Genomic DNA, 26,951 nt, shown 5'->3' with positions numbered 1-26,951 from the left:
TATAAGGAAACTGCGACTCTTAATCGAAGATGGGTTTTCAAGACTTGAAATAGACCGTGAAATAATTGAAAATCCCGAACAATTGTCAACAGAGGGCACCACGAAAATGAAAGCACCAAATCAATTTTTCAAATCTATACAAAATTAATAAATGCGTTAAACAGTTTGAAAGATTTTCATAAATGTCTTTTTTTTTTTTTTCCCCTTTAAAAAATTTTTTCAGAAATTTATAAGGCATAGGTTAAAAGACTGGCTTGGATATGAATTTTTTAAATGATTGCCCACAACTCTACAAATATGGAGCTTCATGCCAGGATACAGATGCTTGCCTCCACAACGCTCGCATCTGGTATCTTTACCAGGCGGAATACGAACGGAACCTTGAATAAAATGTGGGCAGGTAAGAAAATATATCACCAGTTTGATAAAGCATTGCAGGGCTTTAGAAAAAATTGGTAATAAAATCCGTGAAATAAAAACGTGACAAAAAAATTCTCTGACAATTTAAAAAATGCCCATCAGAGAGGAAAAGAAAAAGCAGGATCATTCTTGTGCACAGTTGGGACTACATATATCGAATTGTAAAACCCTGTCAATTCGATGCAAGTGTAATTTAAAACATGTAGTCCGTAACGACGCATCATTCAATTCGCGAAAGGACTCAAACTGAAGTTCGGGAAACGACGAGGATGGGATTCGAACCCACGCGGGCAGTGCCCAATGGATTAGCAGTCCATCGCCTTAACCACTCGGCCACCTCGTCCGAAATCTCTAATGTTATTACTCATTGGCAGAATAAAAAAAATATTTGACAATTTTTTTTCCTATTATTATTTTAATCGATTCCGGACTGGAATATTGACCTCTTTCGGAGAAGACTGTACGGGAAGGAGAGAGATTATGACCAGATCAAATATAAATTATTCAGAATTCTTGTGTTGTGTTATTGTTGTGACTTATGGCACTTTACAAGGTAACTGAAAGTTATCTCTAGAAATCTTTGTTGCGATATCATACTGTTTAACACAATTTCCTCTTCTTATTATGCTAATAAGCGCATTCTTATGCGGACCTTTTAGTTTCCGTCATCTCTTCAGATGGATAAAGAGATTAGATATGAAAATTTCCTTGTCATGCAAAACTAATGTCAAAAATGCAGTGATATATCAGTCATTAGCTGAGAAGAAAATATTTTGATATGCGTCCATTGTATTTGTGGAATTCATGATCATATTTCGGAGTAGACGAGCATGTTTCAGAATTTTTTTTTATTTAAAAAAAAAAGGCATTTGAGCCTCTGCCGTGACCAGGATTCGAACCTGGGTTATTGCGGCCACAACGCAATGTACTAACCACTATACGATCACGGCGACAAGGAAGATTCTCAGTGATAGCCTTTTAAGGAAACTGCGACTCTTAATCGAAGATGGGTTTTCAAGACTTGAAATAGACCGTGAAATAATTGAAAATCCCGAACAATTGTCAACAGAGGGCACCACGAAAATGAAAGCACCAAATCAATTTTTCAAATCTATACAAAATTAATAAATGCGTTAAACAGTTTGAAAGATTTTCATAAATGTCTTTTTTTTTTTCCCTTTAAAAAATCTTTTCAGAAATTTATAAGGCATAGGTTAAAAGACTGGCTTGGATATAAATTTTTTAAATGATTGCCCACAACTCTACAAATATGGAGCTTCATGCCAGTATACAGATGCTTGCCTCCACAACGCTCGCATCTGGTATCTTTACCAGGCGGAATACGAACGGAACCTTGAATAAAATGTGGGCAGGTAAGAAAATATATCACCAGTTTGATAAAGCACTGCAGGGCTTTAGAAAAAATTGGTAATAAAATCCGTGAAATAAAAACGTGACAAAAAAATTCTCTGACAATTTAAAAAATGCCCATCAGAGAGGAAAAGAAAAAACAGGATCATTCTTGTGCACAGTTGGGACTACATATATCGAAGGGTAAAACCCTGTCAATTCGATGCAAGTGTAATTTGAAACATGTAGTCCGTAACGACGCATCATTCAATTCGCGAAAGGACTCAAACTGAAGATCGGGAAACGACGAGGATGGGATTCGAACCCACGCGGGCAGTGCCCAATGGATTAGCAGTCCATCGCCTTAACCACTCGGCCACCTCGTCCGAAATCTCTAATGTTATTACTCATTGGCAGAATAAAAAAAATATTTGACAATTTTTTTTCCTATTATTATTTTAATCGATTCCGGACTGGAATATTGACCTCTTTCGGAGAAGACTGTACGGGAAGGAGAGAGATTATGACCAGATCAAATATAAATTATTCAGAATTCTTGTGTTGTGTTATTGTTGTGACTTATGGCACTTTACAAGGTAACTGAAAGTTATCTCTAGAAATCTTTGTTGCGATATCATACTGTTTAACACAATTTCCTCTTCTTATTATGCTAATAAGCGCATTCTTATGCGGACCTTTTAGTTTCCGTCATCTCTTCAGATGGATAAAGAGATTAGATATGAAAATTTCCTTGTCATGCAAAACTAATGTCAAAAATGCAGTGATATATCAGTCATTAGCTGAGAAGAAAATATTTTGATATGCGTCCATTGTATTTGTGGAATTCATGATCATATTTCGGAGTAGACGAGCATGTTTCAGAATTTTTTTTATTTAAAAAAAAAGGCATTTGAGCCTCTGCCGTGACCAGGATTCGAACCTGGGTTATTGCGGCCACAACGCAATGTACTAACCACTATACGATCACGGCGACAAGGAAGATTCTCAGTGATAGCCTTTTAAGGAAACTGCGACTCTTAATCGAAGATGGGTTTTCAAGACTTGAAATAGACCGTGAAATAATTGAAAATCCCGAACAATTGTCAACAGAGGGCACCACGAAAATGAAAGCACCAAATCAATTTTTCAAATCTATACAAAATTAATAAATGCGTTAAACAGTTTGAAAGATTTTCATAAATGTCTTTTTTTTTTTTCCCTTTAAAAAATCTTTTCAGAAATTTATAAGGCATAGGTTAAAAGACTGGCTTGGATATAAATTTTTTAAATGATTGCCCACAACTCTACAAATATGGAGCTTCATGCCAGTATACAGATGCTTGCCTCCACAACGCTCGCATCTGGTATCTTTACCAGGCGGAATACGAACGGAACCTTGAATAAAATGTGGGCAGGTAAGAAAATATATCACCAGTTTGATAAAGCACTGCAGGGCTTTAGAAAAAATTGGTAATAAAATCCGTGAAATAAAAACGTGACAAAAAAATTCTCTGACAATTTAAAAAATGCCCATCAGAGAGGAAAAGAAAAAACAGGATCATTCTTGTGCACAGTTGGGACTACATATATCGAAGGGTAAAACCCTGTCAATTCGATGCAAGTGTAATTTGAAACATTTAGTCCGTAACGACGCATCATTCAATTCGCGAAAGGACTCAAACTGAAGATCGGGAAACGACGAGGATGGGATTCGAACCCACGCGGGCAGTGCCCAATGGATTAGCAGTCCATCGCCTTAACCACTCGGCCACCTCGTCCGAAATCTCTAATGTTATTACTCATTGGCAGAATAAAAAAAATATTTGACAATTTTTTTTCCTATTATTATTTTAATCGATTCCGGACTGGAATATTGACCTCTTTCGGAGAAGACTGTACGGGAAGGAGAGAGATTATGACCAGACCAAATATAAATTATTCAGAATTCTTGTGTTGTGTTATTGTTGTGACTTATGGCACTTTACAAGGTAGCTGAAAGTTATCTCTAGAAATCTTTGTTGCGATATCATACTGTTTAACACAATTTCCTCTTCTTATTATGCTAATAAGCGCATTCTTATGCGGACCTTTTAGTTTCCGTCATCTCTTCAGATGGATAAAGAGATTAGATATGAAAATTTCCTTGTCATGCAAAACTAATGTCAAAAATGCAGTGATATATCAGTCATTAGCTGAGAAGAAAATATTTTGATATGCGTCCATTGTATTTGTGGAATTCATGATCATATTTCGGAGTAGACGAGCATGTTTCAGAATTTTTTTTTATTTAAAAAAAAAGGCATTTGAGCCTCTGCCGTGACCAGGATTCGAACCTGGGTTATTGCGGCCACAACGCAATGTACTAACCACTATACGATCACGGCGACAAGGAAGATTCTCAGTGATAGCCTTTTAAGGAAACTGCGACTCTTAATCGAAGATGGGTTTTCAAGACTTGAAATAGACCTTGAAATAATTGAAAATCCCGAACAATTGTCAACAGAGGGCACCACGAAAATGAAAGCACCAAATCAATTTTTCAAATCTATACAAAATTAATAAATGCGTTAAACAGTTTGAAAGATTTTCATAAATGTCTTTTTTTTTTTTTTTCCCCTTTAAAAAATCTTTTCAGAAATTTATAAGGCATAGGTTAAAAGACTGGCTTGGATATAAATTTTTTAAATGATTGCCCACAACTCTACAAATATGGAGCTTCATGCCAGGATACAGATGCTTGCCTCCACAACGCTCGCATCTGGTATCTTTACCAGGCGGAATACGAACGGAACCTTGAATAAAATGTGGGCAGGTAAGAAAATATATCACCAGTTTGATAAAGCATTGCAGGGCTTTAGAAAAAATTGGTAATAAAATCCGTGAAATAAAAACGTGACAAAAAAATTCTCTGACAATTTAAAAAATGCCCATCAGAGAGGAAAAGAAAAAGCAGGATCATTCTTGTGCACAGTTGGGACTACATATATCGAACGGTAAAACCCTGTCAATTCGATGCAAGTGTAATTTAAAACATGTAGTCCGTAACGACGCATCATTCAATTCGCGAAAGGACTCAAACTGAAGATCGGGAAACGACGAGGATGGGATTCGAACCCACGCGGGCAGTGCCCAATGGATTAGCAGTCCATCGCCTTAACCACTCGGCCACCTCGTCCGAAATCTCTAATGTTATTACTCATTGGCAGAATAAAAAAAATATTTGACAATTTTTTTCCTATTATTATTTTAATCGATTCCGGACTGGAATATTGACCTCTTTCGGAGAAGACTGTACGGGAAGGAGAGAGATTATGACCAGACCAAATATAAATTATTCAGAATTCTTGTGTTGTGTTATTGTTGTGACTTATGGCACTTTACAAGGTAGCTGAAAGTTATCTCTAGAAATCTTTGTTGCGATATCATACTGTTTAACACAATTTCCTCTTCTTATTATGCTAATAAGCGCATTCTTATGCGGACCTTTTAGTTTCCGTCATCTCTTCAGATGGATAAAGAGATTAGATATGAAAATTTCCTTGCCATGCAAAACTAATGTCAAAAATGCAGTGATATATCAGTCATTAGCTGAGAAGAAAATATTTTGATATGCGTCCATTGTATTTGTGGAATTCATGATCATATTTCGGAGTAGACGAGCATGTTTCAGAATTTTTTTTATTTAAAAAAAAAGGCATTTGAGCCTCTGCCGTGACCAGGATTCGAACCTGGGTTATTGCGGCCACAACGCAATGTACTAACCACTATACGATCACGGCGACAAGGAAGATTCTCAGTGATAGCCTTTTAAGAAAACTGCGACTCTTAATCGAAGATGGGTTTTCAAGACTTGAAATAGACCGTGAAATAATTGAAAATCCCGAACAATTGTCAACAGAGGGCACCACGAAAATGAAAGCACCAAATCAATTTTTCAAATCTATACAAAATTAATAAATGCGTTAAACAGTTTGAAAGATTTTCATAAATGTCTTTTTTTTTTTTTCCCCTTTAAAAAATCTTTTCAGAAATTTATAAGGCACAGGTTAAAAGACTGGCTTGGATATGAATTTTTTAAATGATTGCCCACAACTCTACAAATATGGAGCTTCATGCCAGGATACAGATGCTTGCCTCCACAACGCTCGCATCTGGTATCTTTACCAGGCGGAATACGAACGGAACCTTGAATAAAATGTGGGCAGGTAAGAAAATATATCACCAGTTTGATAAAGCATTGCAGGGCTTTAGAAAAAATTGGTAATAAAATCCGTGAAATAAAAACGTGACAAAAAAATTCTCTGACAATTTAAAAAATGCCCACCAGAGAGGAAAAGAAAAAGCAGGATCATTCTTGTGCACAGTTGGGACTACATATATTGAAGGGTAAAACCCTGTCAATTCGATGCAAGTGTAATTTAAAACATGTAGTCCGTAACGACGCATCATTCAATTCGCGAAAGGACTCAAACTGAAGATCGGGAAACGACGAGGATGGGATTCGAACCCACGCGGGCAGTGCCCAATGGATTAGCAGTCCATCGCCTTAACCACTCGGCCACCTCGTCCGAAATCTCTAATTTTATTACTCATTGGCAGAATAAAAAAAATATTTGACAATTTTTTTTCCTATTATTATTTTAATCGATTCCGGACTGGAATATTGACCTCTTTCGGAGAAGACTGTACGGGAAGGAGAGAGATTATGACCAGACCAAATATAAATTATTCAGAATTCTTGTGTTGTGTTATTGTTGTGACTTATGGCACTTTACAAGGTAGCTGAAAGTTATCTCTAGAAATCTTTGTTGCGATATCATACTGTTTAACACAATTTCCTCTTCTTATTATGCTAATAAGCGCATTCTTATGCGGACCTTTTAGTTTCCGTCATCTCTTCAGATGGATAAAGAGATTAGATATGAAAATTTCCTTGTCATGCAAAACTAATGTCAAAAATGCAGTGATATATCAGTCATTAGCTGAGAAGAAAATATTTTGATATGCGTCCATTGTATTTGTGGAATTCATGATCATATTTCGGAGTAGACGAGCATGTTTCAGAATTTTTTTTTTATTTAAAAAAAAAGGCATTTGAGCCTCTGCCGTGACCAGGATTCGAACCTGGGTTATTGCGGCCACAACGCAATGTACTAACCACTATACGATCACGGCGACAAGGAAGATTCTCAGTGATAGCCTTTTAAGGAAACTGCGACTCTTAATCGAAGATGGGTTTTCAAGACTTGAAATAGACCGTGAAATAATTGAAAATCCCGAACAATTGTCAACAGAGGGCACCACGAAAATGAAAGCACCAAATCAATTTTTCAAATCTATACAAAATTAATAAATGCGTTAAACAATTTGAAAGATTTTCATAAATGTCTTTTTTTTTTTTTTCCCTTTAAAAAATCTTTTCAGAAATTTATAAGGCATAGGTTAAAAGACTGGCTTGGATATAAATTTTTTAAATGATTGCCCACAGCTCTACAAATATGGAGCTTCATGCCAGGATACAGATGCTTGCCTCCACAACGCTCGCATCTGGTATCTTTACCAGGCGGAATACGAACGGAACCTTGAATAAAATGTGGGCAGGTAAGAAAATATATCACCTGTTTGATAAAGCATTGCAGGGCTTTAAAAAAAATTGGTAATAAAATCCGTGAAATAAAAACGTGACAAAAAAATTCTCTGACAATTTAAAAAATGCCCATCAGAGAGGAAAAGAAAAAGCAGGATCATTCTTGTGCACAGTTGGGACTACATATATCGAAGGGTAAAACCCTGTCAATTCGATGCAAGTGTAATTTAAAACATGTAGTCCGTAACGACGCATCATTCAATTCGCGAAAGGACTCAAATTGAAGATCGGGAAACGACGAGGATGGGATTCGAACCCACGCGGGCAGTGCCCAATGGATTAGCAGTCCATCGCCTTAACCACTCGGCCATCTCCTCCGAAATCTCTAATGTTATTACTCATTGGCAGAATAAAAAAAATATTTGACAATTTTTTTCCTATTATTATTTTAATCGATTCCGGACTGGAATATTGACCTCTTTCGGAGAAGACTGTACGGGAAGGAGAGAGATTATGACCAGACCAAATATAAATTATTCAGAATTCTTGTGTTGTGTTATTGTTGTGACTTATGGCACTTTACAAGGTAGCTGAAAGTTATCTCTAGAAATCTTTGTTGCGATATCATACTGTTTAACACAATTTCCTCTTCTTATTATGCTAATAATCGCATTCTTATGCGGACCTTTTAGTTTCCGTCATCTCTTCAGATGGATAAAGAGATTAGATATGAAAATTTCCTTGTCATGCAAAACTAATGTCAAAAATGCAGTGATATATCAGTCATTAGCTGAGAAGAAAATATTTTGATATGCGTCCATTGTATTTGTGGAATTCATGATCATATTTCGGAGTAGACGAGCATGTTTCAGAATTTTTTTTTTATTTAAAAAAAAAGGCATTTGAGCCTCTGCCGTGACCAGGATTCGAACCTGGGTTATTGCGGCCACAACGCAATGTACTAACCACTATACGATCACGGCGACAAGGAAGATTCTCAGTGATAGCCTTTTAAGGAAACTGCGACTCTTAATCGAAGATGGGTTTTCAAGACTTGAAATAGACCGTGAAATAATTGAAAATCCCGAACAATTGTCAACAGAGGGCACCACGAAAATGAAAGCACCAAATCAATTTTTCAAATCTATACAAAATTAATAAATGCGTTAAACAGTTTGAAAGATTTTCATAAATGTCTTTTCTTTTTTTTTCCCCTTTAAAAAATCTTTTCAGAAATTTATAAGGCATAGGTTAAAAGACTGGCTTGGATATAAATTTTTTAAATGATTGCCCACAACTCTACAAATATGGAGCTTCATGCCAGGATACAGATGCTTGCCTCCACAACGCTCGCATCTGGTATCTTTACCAGGCGGAATACGAACGGAACCTTGAATAAAATGTGGGCAGGTAAGAAAATATATCACCTGTTTGATAAAGCATTGCAGGGCTTTAGAAAAAATTGGTAATAAAATCCGTGAAATAAAAACGTGACAAAAAAATTCTCTGACAATTTAAAAAATGCCCATCAGAGAGGAAAAGAAAAAGCAGGATCATTCTTGTGCACAGTTGGGACTACATATATCGAAGGGTAAAACCCTGTCAATTCGATGCAAGTGTAATTTAAAACATGTAGTCCGTAACGACGCATCATTCAATTCGCGAAAGGACTCAAACTGAAGATCGGGAAACGACGAGGATGGGATTCGAACCCACGCGGGCAGTGCCCAATGGATTAGCAGTCCATCGCCTTAACCACTCGGCCATCTCGTCCGAAATCTCTAATGTTATTACTCATTGGCAGAATAAAAAAAATATTTGACAATTTTTTTCCTATTATTATTTTAATCGATTCCGGACTGGAATATTGACCTCTTTCGGAGAAGACTGTACGGGAAGGAGAGAGATTATGACCAGACCAAATATAAATTATTCAGAATTCTTGTGTTGTGTTATTGTTGTGACTTATGGCACTTTACAAGGTAGCTGAAAGTTATCTCTAGAAATCTTTGTTGCGATATCATACTGTTTAACACAATTTCCTCTTCTTATTATGCTAATAATCGCATTCTTATGCGGACCTTTTAGTTTCCGTCATCTCTTCAGATGGATAAAGAGATTAGATATGAAAATTTCCTTGTCATGCAAAACTAATGTCAAAAATGCAGTGATATATCAGTCATTAGCTGAGAAGAAAATATTTTGATATGCGTCCATTGTATTTGTGGAATTCATGATCATATTTCGGAGTAGACGAGCATGTTTCAGAATTTTTTTTTTATTTAAAAAAAAAGGCATTTGAGCCTCTGCCGTGACCAGGATTCGAACCTGGGTTATTGCGGCCACAACGCAATGTACTAACCACTATACGATCACGGCGACAAGGAAGATTCTCAGTGATAGCCTTTTAAGGAAACTGCGACTCTTAATCGAAGATGGGTTTTCAAGACTTGAAATAGACCGTGAAATAATTGAAAATCCCGAACAATTGTCAACAGAGGGCACCACGAAAATGAAAGCACCAAATCAATTTTTCAAATCTATACAAAATTAATAAATGCGTTAAACAGTTTGAAAGATTTTCATAAATGTCTTTTCTTTTTTTTTCCCCTTTAAAAAATCTTTTCAGAAATTTATAAGGCATAGGTTAAAAGACTGGCTTGGATATAAATTTTTTAAATGATTGCCCACAACTCTACAAATATGGAGCTTCATGCCAGGATACAGATGCTTGCCTCCACAACGCTCGCATCTGGTATCTTTACCAGGCGGAATACGAACGGAACCTTGAATAAAATGTGGGCAGGTAAGAAAATATATCACCTGTTTGATAAAGCATTGCAGGGCTTTAGAAAAAATTGGTAATAAAATCCGTGAAATAAAAACGTGACAAAAAAATTCTCTGACAATTTAAAAAATGCCCATCAGAGAGGAAAAGAAAAAGCAGGATCATTCTTGTGCACAGTTGGGACTACATATATCGAAGGGTAAAACCCTGTCAATTCGATGCAAGTGTAATTTAAAACATGTAGTCCGTAACGACGCATCATTCAATTCGCGAAAGGACTCAAACTGAAGATCGGGAAACGACGAGGATGGGATTCGAACCCACGCGGGCAGTGCCCAATGAATTAGCAGTCCATCGCCTTAACCACTCGGCCACCTCGTCCGATATCTCTAATGTTATTACTCATTGGCAGAATAAAAAAAATATTTGACAATTTTTTTCCTATTATTATTTTAATCGATTCCGGACTGGAATATTGACCTCTTTCGGAGAAGACTGTACGGGAAGGAGAGAGATTATGACCAGACCAAATATAAATTATTCAGAATTCTTGTGTTGTGTTATTGTTGTGACTTATGGCACTTTACAAGGTAGCTGAAAGTTATCTCTAGAAATCTTTGTTGCGATATCATACTGTTTAACACAATTTCCTCTTCTTATTATGCTAATAAGCGCATTCTTATGCGGACCTTTTAGTTTCCGTCATCTCTTCAGATGGATAAAGAGATTAAATATGAAAATTTCCTTGTCATGCAAAACTAATGTCAAAAATGCAGTGATATATCAGTCATTAGCTGAGAAGAAAATATTTTGATATGCGTCCATTGTATTTGTGGAATTCATGATCATATTTCGGAGTAGACGAGCATGTTTCAGAATTTTTTTTTATTTAAAAAAAAAGGCATTTGAGGCTCTGCCGTGACCAGGATTCGAACCTGGGTTATTGCGGCCACAACGCAATGTACTAACCACTATACGATCACGACGACAAGGAAGATTCTCAGTGATAGCCTTTTAAGGAAACTGCGACTCTTAATCGAAGATGGGTTTTCAAGACTTGAAATAGACCGTGAAATAATTGAAAATCCCGAACAATTGTCAACAGAGGGCACCACGAAAATGAAAGCACCAAATCAATTTTTCAAATCTATACAAAATTAATAAATGCGTTAAACAGTTTGAAAGATTTTCATAAATGTCTTTTTTTTTTTTTTCCCCTTTAAAAAATATTTTCAGAAATTTATAAGGCATAGGTTAAAATACTGGCTTGGATATGAATTTTTTAAATGATTGCCCACAACTCTACAAATATGGAGCTTCATGCCAGGATACAGATGCTTGCCTCCACAACGCTCGCATCTGGTATCTTTACCAGGCGGAATACGAACGGAACCTTGAATAAAATGTGGGCAGGTAAGAAAATATATCACCAGTTTGATAAAGCATTGCAGGGCTTTAGAAAAAATTGGTAATAAAATCCGTGAAATAAAAACGTGACAAAAAAATTCTCTGACAATTTAAAAAAATGCCCATCATAGAGGAAAAGAAAAAGCAGGATCATTCTTGTGCACAGTTGGGACTACATATATCGAAGGGTAAAACCCTGTCAATTCGATGCAAGTGTAATTTAAAACATGTAGTCCGTAACGACGCATCATTCAATTCGCGAAAGGACTCAAACTGAAGATCGGTAAACGACGAGGATGGGATTTGAACCCACGCGGGCAGTGCCCAATGGATTAGCAGTCCATCGCCTTAACCACTCGGCCACCTCGTCCGAAATCTCTAATGTTATTACTCATTGGCAGAATAAAAAAAATATTTGACAATTTTTTTCCTATTATTATTTTAATCGATTCCGGACTGGAATATTGACCTCTTTCGGAGAAGACTGTACGGGAAGGAGAGAGATTATGACCAGACCAAATATAAATTATTCAGAATTCTTGTGTTGTGTTATTGTTGTGACTTATGGCACTTTACAAGGTAGCTGAAAGTTATCTCTAGAAATCTTTGTTGCGATATCATACTGTTTAACACAATTTCCTCTTCTTATTATGCTAATAAGCGCATTCTTATGCGGACATTTTAGTTTCCGTCATCTCTTCAGATGGATAAAGAGATTAGATATGAAAATTTCCTTGTCATGCAAAACTAATGTCAAAAATGCAGTGATATATCAGTCATTAGCTGAGAAGAAAATATTTTGATATGCGTCCATTGTATTTGTGGAATTCATGATCATATTTCGGAGTAGACGAGCATGTTTCAGAATTTTTTTTTATTTAAAAAAAAAGGCATTTGAGCCTCTGCCGTGACCAGGATTCGAACCTGGGTTATTGCGGCCACAACGCAACGTACTAACCACTATACGATCACGACGACAAGGAAGATTCTCAGTGATAGCCTTTTAAGGAAACTGCGACTCTTAATCGAAGATGGGTTTTCAAGACTTGAAATAGACCGTGAAATAATTGAAAATCCCGAACAATTGTCAACAGAGGGCACCACGAAAATGAAAGCACCAAATCAATTTTTCAAATCTATACAAAATTAATAAATGTGTTAAACAGTTTGAAAGATTTTCATAAATGTCTTTTTTTTTTTTTCCCCTTTAAAAAATCTTTTCAGAAATTTATAAGGCATAGGTTAAAAGACTGGCTTGGATATGAATTTTTTAAATGATTGCCCACAACTCTACAAATATGGAGCTTCATGCCAGGATACAGATGCTTGCCTCCACAACGCTCGCATCTGGTATCTTTACCAGGCGGAATACGAACGGAACCTTGAATAAAATGTGGGCAGGTAAGAAAATATATCACCAGTTTGATAAAGCATTGCAGGGCTTTAGAAAAAATTGGTAATAAAATCCGTGAAATAAAAACGTGACAAAAAAATTCTCTGACAATTTAAAAAAATGCCCATCATAGAGGAAAAGAAAAAGCAGGATCATTCTTGTGCACAGTTGGGACTACATATATCGAAGGGTAAAACCCTGTCAATTCGATGCAAGTGTAATTTAAAACATGTAGTCCGTAACGACGCATCATTCAATTCGCGAAAGGACTCAAACTGAAGATCGGTAAACGACGAGGATGGGATTCGAACCCACGCGGGCAGTGCCCAATGGATTAGCAGTCCATCGCCTTAACCACTCGGCCACCTCGTCCGAAATCTCTAATGTTATTACTCATTGGCAGAATAAAAAAAATATTTGACAATTTTTTTCCTATTATTATTTTAATCGATTCCGGACTGGAATATTGACCTCTTTCGGAGAAGACTGTACGGGAAGGAGAGAGATTATGACCAGACCAAATATAAATTATTCAGAATTCTTGTGTTGTGTTATTGTTGTGACTTATGGCACTTTACAAGGTAGCTGAAAGTTATCTCTAGAAATCTTTGTTGCGATATCATACTGTTTAACACAATTTCCTCTTCTTATTATGCTAATAAGCGCATTCTTATGCGGACCTTTTAGTTTCCGTCATCTCTTCAGATGGATAAAGAGATTAGATATGAAAATTTCCTTGTCATGCAAAACTAATGTCAAAAATGCAGTGATATATCAGTCATTAGCTGAGAAGAAAATATTTTGATATGCGTCCATTGTATTTGTGGAATTCATGATCATATTTCGGAGTAGACGAGCATGTTTCAGAATTTTTTTTATTTAAAAAAAAAAGGCATTTGAGCCTCTGCCGTGACCAGGATTCGAACCTGGGTTATTGCGGCCACAACGCAATGTACTAACCACTATACGATCACGACGACAAGGAAGATTCTCAGTGATAGCCTTTTAAGGAAACTGCGACTCTTAATCGAAGATGGGTTTTCAAGACTTGAAATAGACCGTGAAATAATTGAAAATCCCGAACAATTGTCAACAGAGGGCACCACGAAAATGAAAGCACCAAATCAATTTTTCAAATCTATACAAAATTAATAAATGCGTTAAACAGTTTGAAAGATTTTCATAAATGTCTTTTTTTTTTTTTCCTTTAAAAAATCTTTTCAGAAATTTATAAGGCATAGGTTAAAAGACTGGCTTGGATATAAATTTTTTAAATGATTGCCCACAACTCTACAAATATATAGCTTCATGCCAGGATACAGATGCTTGCCTCCACAACGCTCGCATCTGGTATCTTTACCAGGCGGAATACGAACGGAACCTTGAATAAAATGTGGGCAGGTAAGAAAATATATCACCAGTTTGATAAAGCATTGCAGGGCTTTAGAAAAAATTGGTAATAAAATCCGTGAAATAAAAACGTGACAAAAAAATTCTCTGACAATTTAAAAAATGCCCATCAGAGAGGAAAAGAAAAAGCAGGATCATTCTTGTGCACAGTTGGGACTACATATATCGAAGGGTAAAACCCTGTCAATTCGATGCAAGTGTAATTTAAAACATGTAGTCCTTAGCGACGCATCATTCAATTCGCGAAAGGACTCAAACTGAAGATCGGGAAACGACGAGGATGGGATTCGAACCCACGCGGGCAGTGCCCAATGGATTAGCAGTCCATCGCCTTAACCACTCGGCCACCTCGTCCGAAATCTCTAATGTTATTACTCATTGGCAGAATAAAAAAAATATTTGACAATTTTTTTCCTATTATTATTTTAATCGATTCCGGACTGGAATATTGACCTCTTTCGGAGAAGACTGTACGGGAAGGAGAGAGATTATGACCAGACCAAATATAAATTATTCAGAATTCTTGTGTTGTGTTATTGTTGTGACTTATGGCACTTTACAAGGTAGCTGAAAGTTATCTCTAGAAATCTTTGTTGCGATATCATACTGTTTAACACAATTTCCTCTTCTTATTATGCTAATAAGCGCATTCTTATGCGGACCTTTTAGTTTCCGTCATCTCTTCAGATGGATAAAGAGATTAGATATGAAAATTTCCTTGTCATGCAAAACTAATGTCAAAAATGCAGTGATATATCAGTCATTAGCTGAGAAGAAAATATTTTGATATGCGTCCATTGTATTTGTGGAATTCATGATCATATTTCGGAGTAGACGAGCATGTTTCAGAATTTTTTTTTATTTAAAAAAAAAGGCATTTGAGCCTCTGCCGTGACCAGGATTCGAACCTGGGTTATTGCGGCCACAACGCAATGTACTAACCACTATACGATCACGGCGACAAGGAAGATTCTCAGTGATAGCCTTTTAAGGAAACTGCGACTCTTAATCGAAGATGGGTTTTCAAGACTTGAAATAGACCGTGAAATAATTGAAAATCCCGAACAATTGTCAACAGAGGGCACCACGAAAATGAAAGCACCAAATCAATTTTTCAAATCTATACAAAATTAATAAATGCGTTAAACAGTTTGAAAGATTTTCATAAATGTCTCTTTTTTTTTTTTTTTTTCCCTTTAAAAAATCTTTTCAGAAATTTATAAGGCATAGGTTAAAAGACTGGCTTGGATATAAATTTTTTAAATGATTGCCCACAACTCTACAAATATGGAGCTTCATGCCAGGATACAGATGCTTGCCTCCACAACGCTCGCATCTGGTATCTTTACCAGGCGGAATACGAACGGAACCTTGAATAAAATGTGGGCAGGTAAGAAAATATATCATCAGTTTGATAAAGCATTGCAGGGCTTTAGAAAAAATTGGTAATAAAATCCGTGAAATAAAAACGTGACAAAAAAATTCTCTGACAATTTAAAAAATGCCCATCAGAGAGGAAAAGAAAAAGCAGGATCATTCTTGTGCACAGTTGGGACTACATATATCGAAGGGTAAAACCCTGTCAATTCGATGCAAGTGTAATTTAAAACATGTAGTCCGTAACGACGCATCATTCAATTCGCGAAAGGACTCAAACTGAAGATCGGGAAACGACGAGGATGGGATTCGAACCCACGCGGGCAGTGCCCAATGGATTAGCAGTCCATCGCCTTAACCACTCGGCCACCTCGTCCGAAATCTCTAATGTTATTACTCATTGGCAGAATAAAAAAAATATTTGACAATTTTTTTCCTATTATTATTTTAATCGATTCCGGACTGGAATATTGACCTCTTTCGGAGAAGACTGTACGGGAAGGAGAGAGATTATGACCAGACCAAATATAAATTATTCAGAATTCTTGTGTTGTGTTATTGTTGTGACTTATGGCACTTTACAAGGTAGCTGAAAGTTATCTCTAGAAATCTTTGTTGCGATATCATACTGTTTAACACAATTTCCTCTTCTTATTATGCTAATAAGCGCATTCTTATGCGGACCTTTTAGTTTCCGTCATCTCTTCAGATGGATAAAGAGATTAGATATGAAAATTTCCTTGTCATGCAAAACTAATGTCAAAAATGCAGTGATATATCAGTCATTAGCTGAGAAGAAAATATTTTGATATGCGTCCATTGTATTTGTGGAATTCATGATCATATTTCGGAGTAGACGAGCATGTTTCAGAATTTTTTTTTATTTAAAAAAAAAGGCATTTGAGCCTCTGCCGTGACCAGGATTCGAACCTGGGTTATTGCGGCCACAACGCAATGTACTAACCACTATACGATCACGGCGACAAGGAAGATTCTCAGTGATAGCCTTTTAAGGAAACTGCGACTCTTAATCGAAGATGGGTTTTCCAGACTTGAAATAGACCGTGAAATAATTGAAAATCCCGAACAATTGTCAACAGAGGGCACCACGAAAATGAAAGCACCAAATCAATTTTTCAAATCTATACAAAATTAATAAATGCGTTAAACAGTTTGAAAGATTTTCATAAATGTCTTTTTTTTTTTTTTTTTCCCTTTAAAAAATCTTTTCAGAAATTTATAAGGCATAGGTTAAAAGAATGGCTTGGATATAAATTTTTTAAATGATTGCCCACAACTCTACAAATATGGAGCTTCATGCCAGGATACAGATGCTTGCCTCCACAACGCTCGCATCTGGTATCTTTACCAGGCGGAATACGAACGGAACCTTGAATAAAATGTGGGCAGGTAAGAAAATATATCATCAGTTTGATAAAGCATTGCAGGGCTTTAGAAAAAATTGGTAATAAAATCCGTGAAATAAAAACGTGACAAAAAAATTCTCTGACAATTTAAAAAATGCCCATCAGAGAGGAAAAGAAAAAGCAGGATCATTCTTGTGCACAGTTGGGACTACATATATCGAAGGGTAAAACCCTGTCAATTCGATGCAAGTGTAATTTAAAACATGTAGTCCGTAACGACGCATCATTCAATTCGCGAAAGGACTCAAACTGAAGATCGGGAAACGACGAGGATGGGATTCGAACCCACGCGGGCAGTGCCCAATGGATTAGCAGTCCATCGCCTTAACCACTCGGCCACCTCGTCCGAAATCTCTAATGTTATTACTCATTGGCAGAATAAAAAAAATATTTGACAATTTTTTTCCTATTATTATTTTAATCGATTCCGGACTGGAATATTGACCTCTTTCGGAGAAGACTGTACGGGAAGGAGAGAGATTATGACCAGACCAAATATAAATTATTCAGAATTCTTGTGTTGTGTTATTGTTGTGACTTATGGCACTTTACAAGGTAGCTGAAAGTTATCTCTAGAAATCTTTGTTGCGATATCATACTGTTTAACACAATTTCCTCTTCTTATTATGCTAATAAGCGCATTCTTATGCGGACCTTTTAGTTTCCGTCATCTCTTCAGATGGATAAAGAGATTAGATATGAAAATTTCCTTGTCATGCAAAACTAATGTCAAAAATGCAGTGATATATCAGTCATTAGCTGAGAAGAAAATATTTTGATATGCGTCCATTGTATTTGTGGAATTCATGATCATATTTCGGAGTAGACGAGCATGTTTCAGAATTTTTTTTTATTTAAAAAAAAAAGGCATTTGAGCCTCTGCCGTGACCAGGATTCGAACCTGGGTTATTGCGGCCACAACGCAATGTACTAACCACTATACGATCACGACGACAAGGAAGATTCTCAGTGATAGCCTTTTAAGGAAACTGCGACTCTTAATCGAAGATGGGTTTTCAAGACTTGAAATAGACCGTGAAATAATTGAAAATCCCGAACAATTGTCAACAGAGGGCACCACGAAAATGAAAGCACCAAATCAATTTTTCAAATCTATACAAAATTAATAAATGCGTTAAACAGTTTGAAAGATTTTCATAAATGTCTTTTTTTTTTTTCCCTTTAAAAAATCTTTTCAGAAATTTATAAGGCATAAGTTAAAAGACTGGCTTGGATATAAATTTTTTAAATGATTGCCCACAACTCTACAAATATGGAGCTTCATGCCAGGATACAGATGCTTGCCTCCACAACGCTCGCATCTGGTATCTTTACCAGGCGGAATACGAACGGAACCTTGAATAAAATGTGGGCAGGTAAGAAAATATATCACCAGTTTGATAAAGCATTGCAGGGCTTTAGAAAAAATTGGTAATAAAATCCGTGAAATAAAAACGTGACAAAAAAATTCTCTGACAATTTAAAAAATGCCCATCAGAGAGGAAAAGAAAAAGCAGGATCATTCTTGTGCACAGTTGGGACTACATATATCGAAGGGTAAAACCCTGTCAATTCGATGCAAGTGTAATTTAAAACATGTAGTCCGTAGCGACGCATCATTCAATTCGCGAAAGGACTCAAACTGAAGATCGGGAAACGACGAGGATGGGATTCGAACCCACGCGGGCAGTGCCCAATGGATTAGCAGTCCATCGCCTTAACCACTCGGCCACCTCGTCCGAAATCTCTAATGTTATTACTCATTGGCAGAATAAAAAAAATATTTGACAATTTTTTTCCTATTATTATTTTAATCGATTCCGGACTGGAATATTGACCTCTTTCGGAGAAGACTGTACGGGAAGGAGAGAGATTATGACCAGACCAAATATAAATTATTCAGAATTCTTGTGTTGTGTTATTGTTGTGACTTATGGCACTTTACAAGGTAGCTGAAAGTTATCTCTAGAAATCTTTGTTGCGATATCATACTGTTTAACACAATTTCCTCTTCTTATTATGCTAATAAGCGCATTCTTATGCGGACATTTTAGTTTCCGTCATCTCTTCAGATGGATAAAGAGATTAGATATGAAAATTTCCTTGTCATGCAAAACTAATGTCAAAAATGCAGTGATATATCAGTCATTAGCTGAGAAGAAAATATTTTGATATGCGTCCATTGTATTTGTGGAATTCATGATCATATTTCGGAGTAGACGAGCATGTTTCAGAATTTTTTTTTATTTAAAAAAAAAGGCATTTGAGCCTCTGCCGTGACCAGGATTCGAACCTGGGTTATTGCGGCCACAACGCAATGTACTAACCACTATACGATCACGGAGACAAGGAAGATTCTCAGTGATAGCCTTTTAAGGAAACTGCGACTCTTAATCGAAGATGGGTTTTCAAGACTTGAAATAGACCGTGAAATAATTGAAAATCCCGAACAATTGTCAACAGAGGGCACCACGAAAATGAAAGCACCAAATCAATTTTTCAAATCTATACAAAATTAATAAATGCGTTAAACAGTTTGAAAGATTTTCATAAATGTCTTTTTTTTTTTTCCCTTTAAAAAATCTTTTCAGAAATTTATAAGGCATAGGTTAAAAGACTGGCTTGGATATAAATTTTTTAAATGATTGCCCACAACTCTACAAATATGGAGCTTCATGCCAGGATACAGATGCTTGCCTCCACAACGCTCGCATCTGGTATCTTTACCAGGCGGAATACGAACGGAACCTTGAATAAAATGTGGGCAGGTAAGAAAATATATCACCAGTTTGATAAAGCATTGCAGGGCTTTAGAAAAATTTGGTAATAAAATCCGTGAAATAAAAACGTGACAAAAAAATTCTCTGACAATTTAAAAAATGCCCATCAGAGAGGAAAAGAAAAAGCAGGATCATTCTTGTTCACAGTTGGGACTACATATATCGAAGGGTAAAACCCTGTCAATTCGATGCAAGTGTAATTTAAAACATGTAGTCCGTAACGACGCATCATTCAATTCGCGAAAGGACTCAAACTGAAGATCGGGAAACGACGAGGATGGGATTCGAACCCACGCGGGCAGTGCCCAATGGATTAGCAGTCCATCGCCTTAACCACTCGGCCACCTCGTCCGAAATCTCTAATGTTATTACTCATTGGCAGAATAAAAAAAATATTTGACAATTTTTTTCCTATTATTATTTTAATCGATTCCGGACTGGAATATTGACCTCTTTCGGAGAAGACTGTACGGGAAGGAGAGAGATTATGACCAGACCAAATATAAATTATTCAGAATTCTTGTGTTGTGTTATTGTTGTGACTTATGGCACTTTACAAGGTAGCTGAAAGTTATCTCTAGAAATCTTTGTTGCGATATCATACTGTTTAACACAATTTCCTCTTCTTATTATGCTAATAAGCGCATTCTTATGCGGACCTTTTAGTTTCCGTCATCTCTTCAGATGGATAAAGAGATTAGATATGAAAATTTCCTTGTCATGCAAAACTAATGTCAAAAATGCAGTGATATATCAGTCATTAGCTGAGAAGAAAATATTTTGATATGCGTCCATTGTATTTGTGGAATTCATGATCATATTTCGGAGTAGACGAGCATGTTTCAGAATTTTTTTTTATTTAAAAAAAAAGGCATTTGAGCCTCTGCCGTGACCAGGATTCGAACCTGGGTTATTGCGGCCACAACGCAATGTACTAACCACTATACGATCACGGCGACAAGGAAGATTCTGAGTGATAGCCTTTTAAGGAAACTGCGACTCTTAATCGAAGATGGGTTTTCAAGACTTGAAATAGACCGTGAAATAATTGAAAATCCCGAACAATTGTCAACAGAGGGCACCACGAAAATGAAAGCACCAAATCAATTTTTCAAATCTATACAAAATTAATAAATGCGTTAAACAGTTTGAAAGATTTTCATAAATGTCTTTTTTTTTTTTTTTTCCCTTTAAAAAATCTTTTCAGAAATTTATAAGGCATAGGTTAAAAGACTGGCTTGGATATAAATTTTTTAAATGATTGCCCACAACTCTACAAATATGGAGCTTCATGCCAGGATACAGATGCTTGCCTCCACAACGCTCGCATCTGGTATCTTTACCAGGCGGAATACGAACGGAACCTTGAATAAAATGTGGGCAGGTAAGAAAATATATCATCAGTTTGATAAAGCATTGCAGGGCTTTAGAAAAAATTGGTAATAAAATCCGTGAAATAAAAACGTGACAAAAAAATTCTCTGACAATTTAAAAAATGCCCATCAGAGAGGAAAAGAAAAAGCAAGATCATTCTTGTGCACAGTTGGGACTACATATATCGAAGGGTAAAACCCTGTCAATTCGATGCAAGTGTAATTTAAAACATGTAGTCCGTAACGACGCATCATTCAATTCGCGAAAGGACTCAAACTGAAGATCGGGAAACGACGAGGATGGGATTCGAACCCACGCGGGCAGTGCCCAATGGATTAGCAGTCCATCGCCTTAACCACTCGGCCACCTCGTCCGAAATCTCTAATGTTATTACTCATTGGCAGAATAAAAAAAATATTTGACAATTTTTTTCCTATTATTATTTTAATCGATTCCGGACTGGAATATTGACCTCTTTCGGAGAAGACTGTACGGGAAGGAGAGAGATTATGACCAGACCAAATATAAATTATTCAGAATTCTTGTGTTGTGTTATTGTTGTGACTTATGGCACTTTACAAGGTAGCTGAAAGTTATCTCTAGAAATCTTTGTTGCGATATCATACTGTTTAACACAATTTCCTCTTCTTATTATGCTAATAAGCGCATTCTTATGCGGACCTTTTAGTTTCCGTCATCTCTTCAGATGGATAAAGAGATTAGATATGAAAATTTCCTTGTCATGCAAAACTAATGTCAAAAATGCAGTGATATATCAGTCATTAGCTGAGAAGAAAATATTTTGATATGCGTCCATTGTATTTGTGGAATTCATGATCATATTTCGGAGTAGACGAGCATGTTTCAGAATTTTTTTTTATTTAAAAAAAAAGGCATTTCAGCCTCTGCCGTGACCAGGATTCGAACCTGGGTTATAGCGGCCACAACGCAATGTACTAACCACTATACGATCACGACGACAAGGAAGATTCTCAGTGATAGCCTTTTAAGGAAACTGCGACTCTTAATCGAAGATGGGTTTTCAAGACTTGAAATAGACCGTGAAATAATTGAAAATCCCGAACAATTGTCAACAGAGGGCACCACGAAAATGAAAGCACCAAATCAATTTTTCAAATCTATACAAAATTAATAAATGCGTTAAACAGTTTGAAAGATTTTCATAAATGTCTTTTTTTTTCCCCCCTTTAAAAAATCTTTTCAGAAATTTATAAGGCATAGGTTAAAAGACTGGCTTCGATATGAATTTTTTAAATGATTGCCCACAACTCTACAAATATGGAGCTTCATGCCAGGATACAGATGCTTGCCTCCACAACGCTAGCATCTGGTATCTTTACCAGGCGGAATACGAACGGTACCTTGAATAAAATGTGGGCAGGTAAGAAAATATCCCAAGGGGCAAGAGAAGTCGCTAAACGATTGGCCAAGCATCGCAGAAATCTGATAGACGCCGCCCGTATTTTGCCAATGTCACCTTTGCATTGGCGCGACATCGGATTTTGACCATATTTTTTTCTGTCGCCTCTGAAGATCGCTTTTTCATCGGGGCGAACTCCTACGGCGACTTAGTGAAAAAGACCGGCTCAAAGCAATCGGCCCATAGTCGCCTCGATGTCGGGAAAGTTGCTTTTCCTAGGTGGCGTTATGCGAACATATTTTAGAAATTTCCCATGAATCACCTGGCGTGTATTGGATTTTGAAATTCAACCAGCAACGCATACTGTCATTTCAAGAAACTTGGTAAGTGTAAAGTTTTTATTATTATATATTTGTAAATAATATATTATTTATTCTAAAGAGTGAATAAAAAAGATTATTTTTGTTGAAGCCGTTCGAACTCGTTGCTTAACATGGAGTTGCACGTGGTATTATTAGCGTTAGGCGTAAGCGATGATTATCATTTCTTTTCTTGTTTGTATTCTTTTCAAGTGATTTTATTTCCTATCTTTTTTTTGTGTGTCTGTTCTTAAATTATTGCAGATATTTTTCCATTTCATTTACAATGCCTTTCCTTTTGTTAACAACAATTTCTAATGAAAAAAGTTTTTAAAAAAATATTAAATTGCGTTCTTATGTTTTGGTTTTGCAATAACATTTGTGTTATTATTTTTATTTCGACATAAGGCTAAAAAAATAGATTAGCAGAATATATTTATTGTAAATTTCAAAAAAAAAAAAAAAATCTTTAAAACTTGCAATTATGTAGTTATATTTGAATACTCTTATGTGAATAGTTTATAATTATTTCACCTTTCATAAAATAGTAACATAAATTTTACACCCATTAGTTTATATTATTTTTCTCTATTGTTCTAAACATTATTATAATATTTGCCTATATAGTTCATTATCAGATTGAAAACATTATCAAGCTTATGAAGTTCTATATATCTATTTTACTCCTTAATTACATATCTCCAATTGTCAACAAATATTTTATTTGTACTTTTAAAAGAAATGAAAGCTCAATTATTATTCTAATTAAGGAATATGTTTTTTAGGTTCATAAAATCTGCAAAAAGAAGAGTGAACTTGAAGAAAAGTATATGTATAATTCTTTATATGTATTACCAGCAAAATATGAAATCCAGTATTCTATAGAATGGCCAAGCATTGTATATAATGCCTAAAACAAGCCAGTAATGTATGAAACAATTTGTATTTCATACATTTTCTAAGCATTCTATAGAATGCCAAATGACAACCTGGCAAAGTATGAAATACATCTCTCATTCAATGAAATAAAAATTTTGTGCAACCTTTGTTTCAAAACTGAAAATGCAATTAAAGATAAAATAAATTTTAAAATTGATCTATAAATATAAACAAAAAAAAATTTCTCACTATTTGTTTGGAAACTAATGTGTAAGTTTCTATTCCTGACTTCAAAAAAAGAGCAAAATATTGGAAGTTACAATTAATGTGACGGAGTATAGTTTCTACCGACTTGGAACATCAGAAGGAAATTTAAAACAATTATATGCGAGACAATTATATGTCCCAATTCACTTAATATCCTAAGAACTTGTTTAGAATTGAAGATATTCCAAATCACAAAATTTCTCTCTGGTCAGTTGCAATTACTCAGAGCAGTGGAAGCAATCAAGGATTTATCAGATGTATGTGCTTAAGTGCCAAAATATGTAATGTCTTTTCGTGAAAAATGTAGTAAAACTTCAAAATGTTGCAATGTGATAGGCTTGAATGACAAGCAGGTAAATTTTAATTTCTGATTTTTTTATCTGAAAACTTATTTGCCTTAATTAGAAAGGCATAAATTTTGTTTTGTACAAATTTTATTTTTCTATATAATTTGAATAATTTTTTTTAATGGCAACCTCATTAATTTTTCAGACTGACAATTCAAGTGATTTTAATTCTATTTAGCTTAGTTAATTTTCCTTTTCATTTACAATTTTTCTATGAAAGAAGTTTAATAAAGTATTAAATAACATTTTTATATTTTGGTATTGAAATAACATTTGTGTAATTATTTTTATTTTGACATGAGGCTAAAAAAAAGTTTAGCAGAATGTATTTATTTTAAACTTCAAAAAAAAAAAAAATTCTTTAAAACTTGAGATTATGCAGGCACTTTTGAGTTCTCTTATATGAATAGTTTCAAAGTATTTCGCATTTCATAAAACAGTAACATAAATTTTACTCCTATTAGTTTGAGTTTTTTTTTTTTTTCTTTATTATCCTAAACATTATTATAAAGTTTGCTTACACAGTCCAGTATCAGAACAAAAATATTATGCTTATGAAGTTCTATAAGACTTTTGCTTGTTAATTACTCATCTCCAATTGTCAACAAATGTTTTATTTGTACTTTTAAATGAAGCGAAATCTCAATTACTATTATAATTGTTTTCTAGGTTCAGCAAAAAGGAAAAATGAAATGTATAAATATATGTATAATTTTTTATATGTAGCTGAAGATTCAGTTATACATATATATAATATTTATATAAATGTGTGTGGATTTTTAGAAATTTCAAACTCTTCAAGTATTACATAATAAATAAAGTTTAAATAAATTTTTTATAAATTACTTTGTGTCAATATTATTTATTCTTCTAAATTATAAGTCATAGTTTCAGGATTTTGCTTGGGTGTATAAGTCATTACAGAAAATTCAGTAAAAAATTTCAAGTAAATTATTATTTTACTTTGTATTTCTAAAATATTATTTAATGAAGGTCTTTGTAAATAAATTGTTTTGCATAGTTGTTTTTCTTTTCTCCTAAAAATAAAGAGGGGAAAATAATAATTAAAAAAAAATATTTGTCTAAAGAAATTTTGTATAATTGAAAGTAGTGTTTACATTTTTAGGTATGGAGTTTTTGTGAAATATTCAGAGTTAATCATAGATCAAATTTGGTTCTTGTGCCATGAAACAAAACCAAACTAATCATAGATTTTTAAAAAAAGTAGAAATTTGAAGTAAATTGTTAATTTGAGCTTGTAAAATGTTAACAATTGGACATTAGCTAACACTAACATTTGTAATGAGGTATAAAATTTCTACACCATAAAGTAACTTTGCAAGTTAATAATAAATAAGATTTCGTATAAGTGAAAGAAGTGTTGTATTTTTGTGCATGGAATTTTTGTGAAACATATTTTTCAAATATTCAGAGTTAATCATAGATCAAATTTGGTTATTTTGCCACAAATCTAAACCTCACTAAACATAAATTATGAAAATATTAGAAATTTGAAGTAAGTTATTAAATAAGAAGTAAGTTTGTGCTTGTAAATTGTTGTTTATTGAATATTAGCTAACACTAACATTTATAATGAGGTTTAAAATTAATGCAATATGAAGTAACTCTGTAAATTAATAGTAAATAAAATTTCCTATAATGGGAAGAAGTGTTCCATGTTTGGGTATGGAATTTTTGTGAAATATTCAGTGTTAATCATTAATTAAATTTGGTTCTTGTGCTACAAAACCAAACAACTAAATATAGATCAAGAAAATATTAGAAATTTGAAGTAAATTATTAATTTGTGCTTGTAAAATGTTGTATGTTGGACATCAACCGACACTAACATTTATAATGTGTAAAATTTCTACAACTTGAAGAAACTTTACATGTTAATAGTAAATATAAGAAATTTTGTAGAATTGAAAGAAGTGCTGCATTTTTGTGTATGGAATTTTTGAGAAATATTCAGTGTTAATCAAAGATCAAATTTAATTCTTGTGCCATAAAACCAAACTAATCATAGATAATAAAAAAAATATTAGAAATTTGAAGTAAATTATTATTTTGTGCTTGTAAAATGTTATCTATTGGACATTAGCTAACACTAAAATTTATAATGAGGTATAAAATTTCTTCATGAAGTAATTTTGTAAAATCAATAGTAAATAGAATCAGTAAAATTGAAAGAAGCGTTACATTTTTGTATATGGAATTTTTATGAAACATATTTGTGAAATATTCGGGGTTTAACATTGATCAAATTTTGTTATTTTGCTATGAATCTAAACCTCACTAAACATAAATTATGAAAATATTAGAAATTTGAAGTAACTTATTAATTTGTGCTTGTAAAATATTTTCTATTGAAGAAACATATAATAGGAATTATATAATTTAGT

At 34.6% G+C, this 26,951-nt stretch overlaps 30 non-coding genes across 30 annotated transcripts; all 30 read right to left on the bottom strand.

Moving 5' to 3' along the window:
• Positions 1–681: 681 nt before the first annotated feature.
• Trnas-gcu (transfer RNA serine (anticodon GCU)) lies at positions 682–763 on the bottom strand. The gene has a single exon. It is a non-coding gene; the product is annotated as a tRNA-Ser (tRNA).
• Positions 764–1,298: 535 nt separating this feature from the next.
• Positions 1,299–1,370, bottom strand: Trnah-gug (transfer RNA histidin (anticodon GUG)). The gene has a single exon. It is a non-coding gene; the product is annotated as a tRNA-His (tRNA).
• Positions 1,371–2,074: 704 nt separating this feature from the next.
• Trnas-gcu (transfer RNA serine (anticodon GCU)) lies at positions 2,075–2,156 on the bottom strand. Its single transcript has one exon. It is a non-coding gene; the product is annotated as a tRNA-Ser (tRNA).
• A 533-nt stretch (positions 2,157–2,689) lies between these two features.
• Trnah-gug (transfer RNA histidin (anticodon GUG)) lies at positions 2,690–2,761 on the bottom strand. Its single transcript has one exon. It is a non-coding gene; the product is annotated as a tRNA-His (tRNA).
• Positions 2,762–3,466: 705 nt separating this feature from the next.
• Trnas-gcu (transfer RNA serine (anticodon GCU)) lies at positions 3,467–3,548 on the bottom strand. The gene has a single exon. It is a non-coding gene; the product is annotated as a tRNA-Ser (tRNA).
• A 534-nt stretch (positions 3,549–4,082) lies between these two features.
• Positions 4,083–4,154, bottom strand: Trnah-gug (transfer RNA histidin (anticodon GUG)). The gene has a single exon. It is a non-coding gene; the product is annotated as a tRNA-His (tRNA).
• Positions 4,155–4,863: 709 nt separating this feature from the next.
• Trnas-gcu (transfer RNA serine (anticodon GCU)) lies at positions 4,864–4,945 on the bottom strand. The gene has a single exon. It is a non-coding gene; the product is annotated as a tRNA-Ser (tRNA).
• A 532-nt stretch (positions 4,946–5,477) lies between these two features.
• Trnah-gug (transfer RNA histidin (anticodon GUG)) lies at positions 5,478–5,549 on the bottom strand. Its single transcript has one exon. It is a non-coding gene; the product is annotated as a tRNA-His (tRNA).
• A 707-nt stretch (positions 5,550–6,256) lies between these two features.
• Positions 6,257–6,338, bottom strand: Trnas-gcu (transfer RNA serine (anticodon GCU)). The gene has a single exon. It is a non-coding gene; the product is annotated as a tRNA-Ser (tRNA).
• Positions 6,339–6,873: 535 nt separating this feature from the next.
• Trnah-gug (transfer RNA histidin (anticodon GUG)) lies at positions 6,874–6,945 on the bottom strand. Its single transcript has one exon. It is a non-coding gene; the product is annotated as a tRNA-His (tRNA).
• Positions 6,946–7,652: 707 nt separating this feature from the next.
• Trnas-gcu (transfer RNA serine (anticodon GCU)) lies at positions 7,653–7,734 on the bottom strand. The gene has a single exon. It is a non-coding gene; the product is annotated as a tRNA-Ser (tRNA).
• Positions 7,735–8,268: 534 nt separating this feature from the next.
• Positions 8,269–8,340, bottom strand: Trnah-gug (transfer RNA histidin (anticodon GUG)). Its single transcript has one exon. It is a non-coding gene; the product is annotated as a tRNA-His (tRNA).
• Positions 8,341–9,048: 708 nt separating this feature from the next.
• On the bottom strand, positions 9,049–9,130 carry Trnas-gcu (transfer RNA serine (anticodon GCU)). The gene has a single exon. It is a non-coding gene; the product is annotated as a tRNA-Ser (tRNA).
• Positions 9,131–9,664: 534 nt separating this feature from the next.
• Positions 9,665–9,736, bottom strand: Trnah-gug (transfer RNA histidin (anticodon GUG)). The gene has a single exon. It is a non-coding gene; the product is annotated as a tRNA-His (tRNA).
• A 708-nt stretch (positions 9,737–10,444) lies between these two features.
• On the bottom strand, positions 10,445–10,526 carry Trnas-gcu (transfer RNA serine (anticodon GCU)). Its single transcript has one exon. It is a non-coding gene; the product is annotated as a tRNA-Ser (tRNA).
• A 533-nt stretch (positions 10,527–11,059) lies between these two features.
• Trnah-gug (transfer RNA histidin (anticodon GUG)) lies at positions 11,060–11,131 on the bottom strand. The gene has a single exon. It is a non-coding gene; the product is annotated as a tRNA-His (tRNA).
• A 709-nt stretch (positions 11,132–11,840) lies between these two features.
• Positions 11,841–11,922, bottom strand: Trnas-gcu (transfer RNA serine (anticodon GCU)). Its single transcript has one exon. It is a non-coding gene; the product is annotated as a tRNA-Ser (tRNA).
• Positions 11,923–12,455: 533 nt separating this feature from the next.
• On the bottom strand, positions 12,456–12,527 carry Trnah-gug (transfer RNA histidin (anticodon GUG)). Its single transcript has one exon. It is a non-coding gene; the product is annotated as a tRNA-His (tRNA).
• Positions 12,528–13,235: 708 nt separating this feature from the next.
• On the bottom strand, positions 13,236–13,317 carry Trnas-gcu (transfer RNA serine (anticodon GCU)). The gene has a single exon. It is a non-coding gene; the product is annotated as a tRNA-Ser (tRNA).
• A 533-nt stretch (positions 13,318–13,850) lies between these two features.
• On the bottom strand, positions 13,851–13,922 carry Trnah-gug (transfer RNA histidin (anticodon GUG)). The gene has a single exon. It is a non-coding gene; the product is annotated as a tRNA-His (tRNA).
• Positions 13,923–14,627: 705 nt separating this feature from the next.
• Trnas-gcu (transfer RNA serine (anticodon GCU)) lies at positions 14,628–14,709 on the bottom strand. Its single transcript has one exon. It is a non-coding gene; the product is annotated as a tRNA-Ser (tRNA).
• A 533-nt stretch (positions 14,710–15,242) lies between these two features.
• Trnah-gug (transfer RNA histidin (anticodon GUG)) lies at positions 15,243–15,314 on the bottom strand. The gene has a single exon. It is a non-coding gene; the product is annotated as a tRNA-His (tRNA).
• Positions 15,315–16,026: 712 nt separating this feature from the next.
• Positions 16,027–16,108, bottom strand: Trnas-gcu (transfer RNA serine (anticodon GCU)). Its single transcript has one exon. It is a non-coding gene; the product is annotated as a tRNA-Ser (tRNA).
• Positions 16,109–16,641: 533 nt separating this feature from the next.
• Positions 16,642–16,713, bottom strand: Trnah-gug (transfer RNA histidin (anticodon GUG)). The gene has a single exon. It is a non-coding gene; the product is annotated as a tRNA-His (tRNA).
• Positions 16,714–17,423: 710 nt separating this feature from the next.
• Trnas-gcu (transfer RNA serine (anticodon GCU)) lies at positions 17,424–17,505 on the bottom strand. The gene has a single exon. It is a non-coding gene; the product is annotated as a tRNA-Ser (tRNA).
• Positions 17,506–18,039: 534 nt separating this feature from the next.
• Trnah-gug (transfer RNA histidin (anticodon GUG)) lies at positions 18,040–18,111 on the bottom strand. Its single transcript has one exon. It is a non-coding gene; the product is annotated as a tRNA-His (tRNA).
• A 705-nt stretch (positions 18,112–18,816) lies between these two features.
• Trnas-gcu (transfer RNA serine (anticodon GCU)) lies at positions 18,817–18,898 on the bottom strand. The gene has a single exon. It is a non-coding gene; the product is annotated as a tRNA-Ser (tRNA).
• Positions 18,899–20,208: 1,310 nt separating this feature from the next.
• Positions 20,209–20,290, bottom strand: Trnas-gcu (transfer RNA serine (anticodon GCU)). Its single transcript has one exon. It is a non-coding gene; the product is annotated as a tRNA-Ser (tRNA).
• A 533-nt stretch (positions 20,291–20,823) lies between these two features.
• Positions 20,824–20,895, bottom strand: Trnah-gug (transfer RNA histidin (anticodon GUG)). Its single transcript has one exon. It is a non-coding gene; the product is annotated as a tRNA-His (tRNA).
• Positions 20,896–21,604: 709 nt separating this feature from the next.
• On the bottom strand, positions 21,605–21,686 carry Trnas-gcu (transfer RNA serine (anticodon GCU)). The gene has a single exon. It is a non-coding gene; the product is annotated as a tRNA-Ser (tRNA).
• Positions 21,687–26,951: the final 5,265 nt, after the last annotated feature.

Source organism: Argiope bruennichi, chromosome 6 (assembly GCF_947563725.1).
Source record: "Argiope bruennichi chromosome 6, qqArgBrue1.1, whole genome shotgun sequence".
In the NCBI taxonomy this organism is placed as follows: domain Eukaryota; kingdom Metazoa; phylum Arthropoda; class Arachnida; order Araneae; family Araneidae; genus Argiope; species Argiope bruennichi.
Note: the sequence above shows the minus strand (reverse complement) of the source record. Positions and strands in the feature narration are given on the sequence as shown.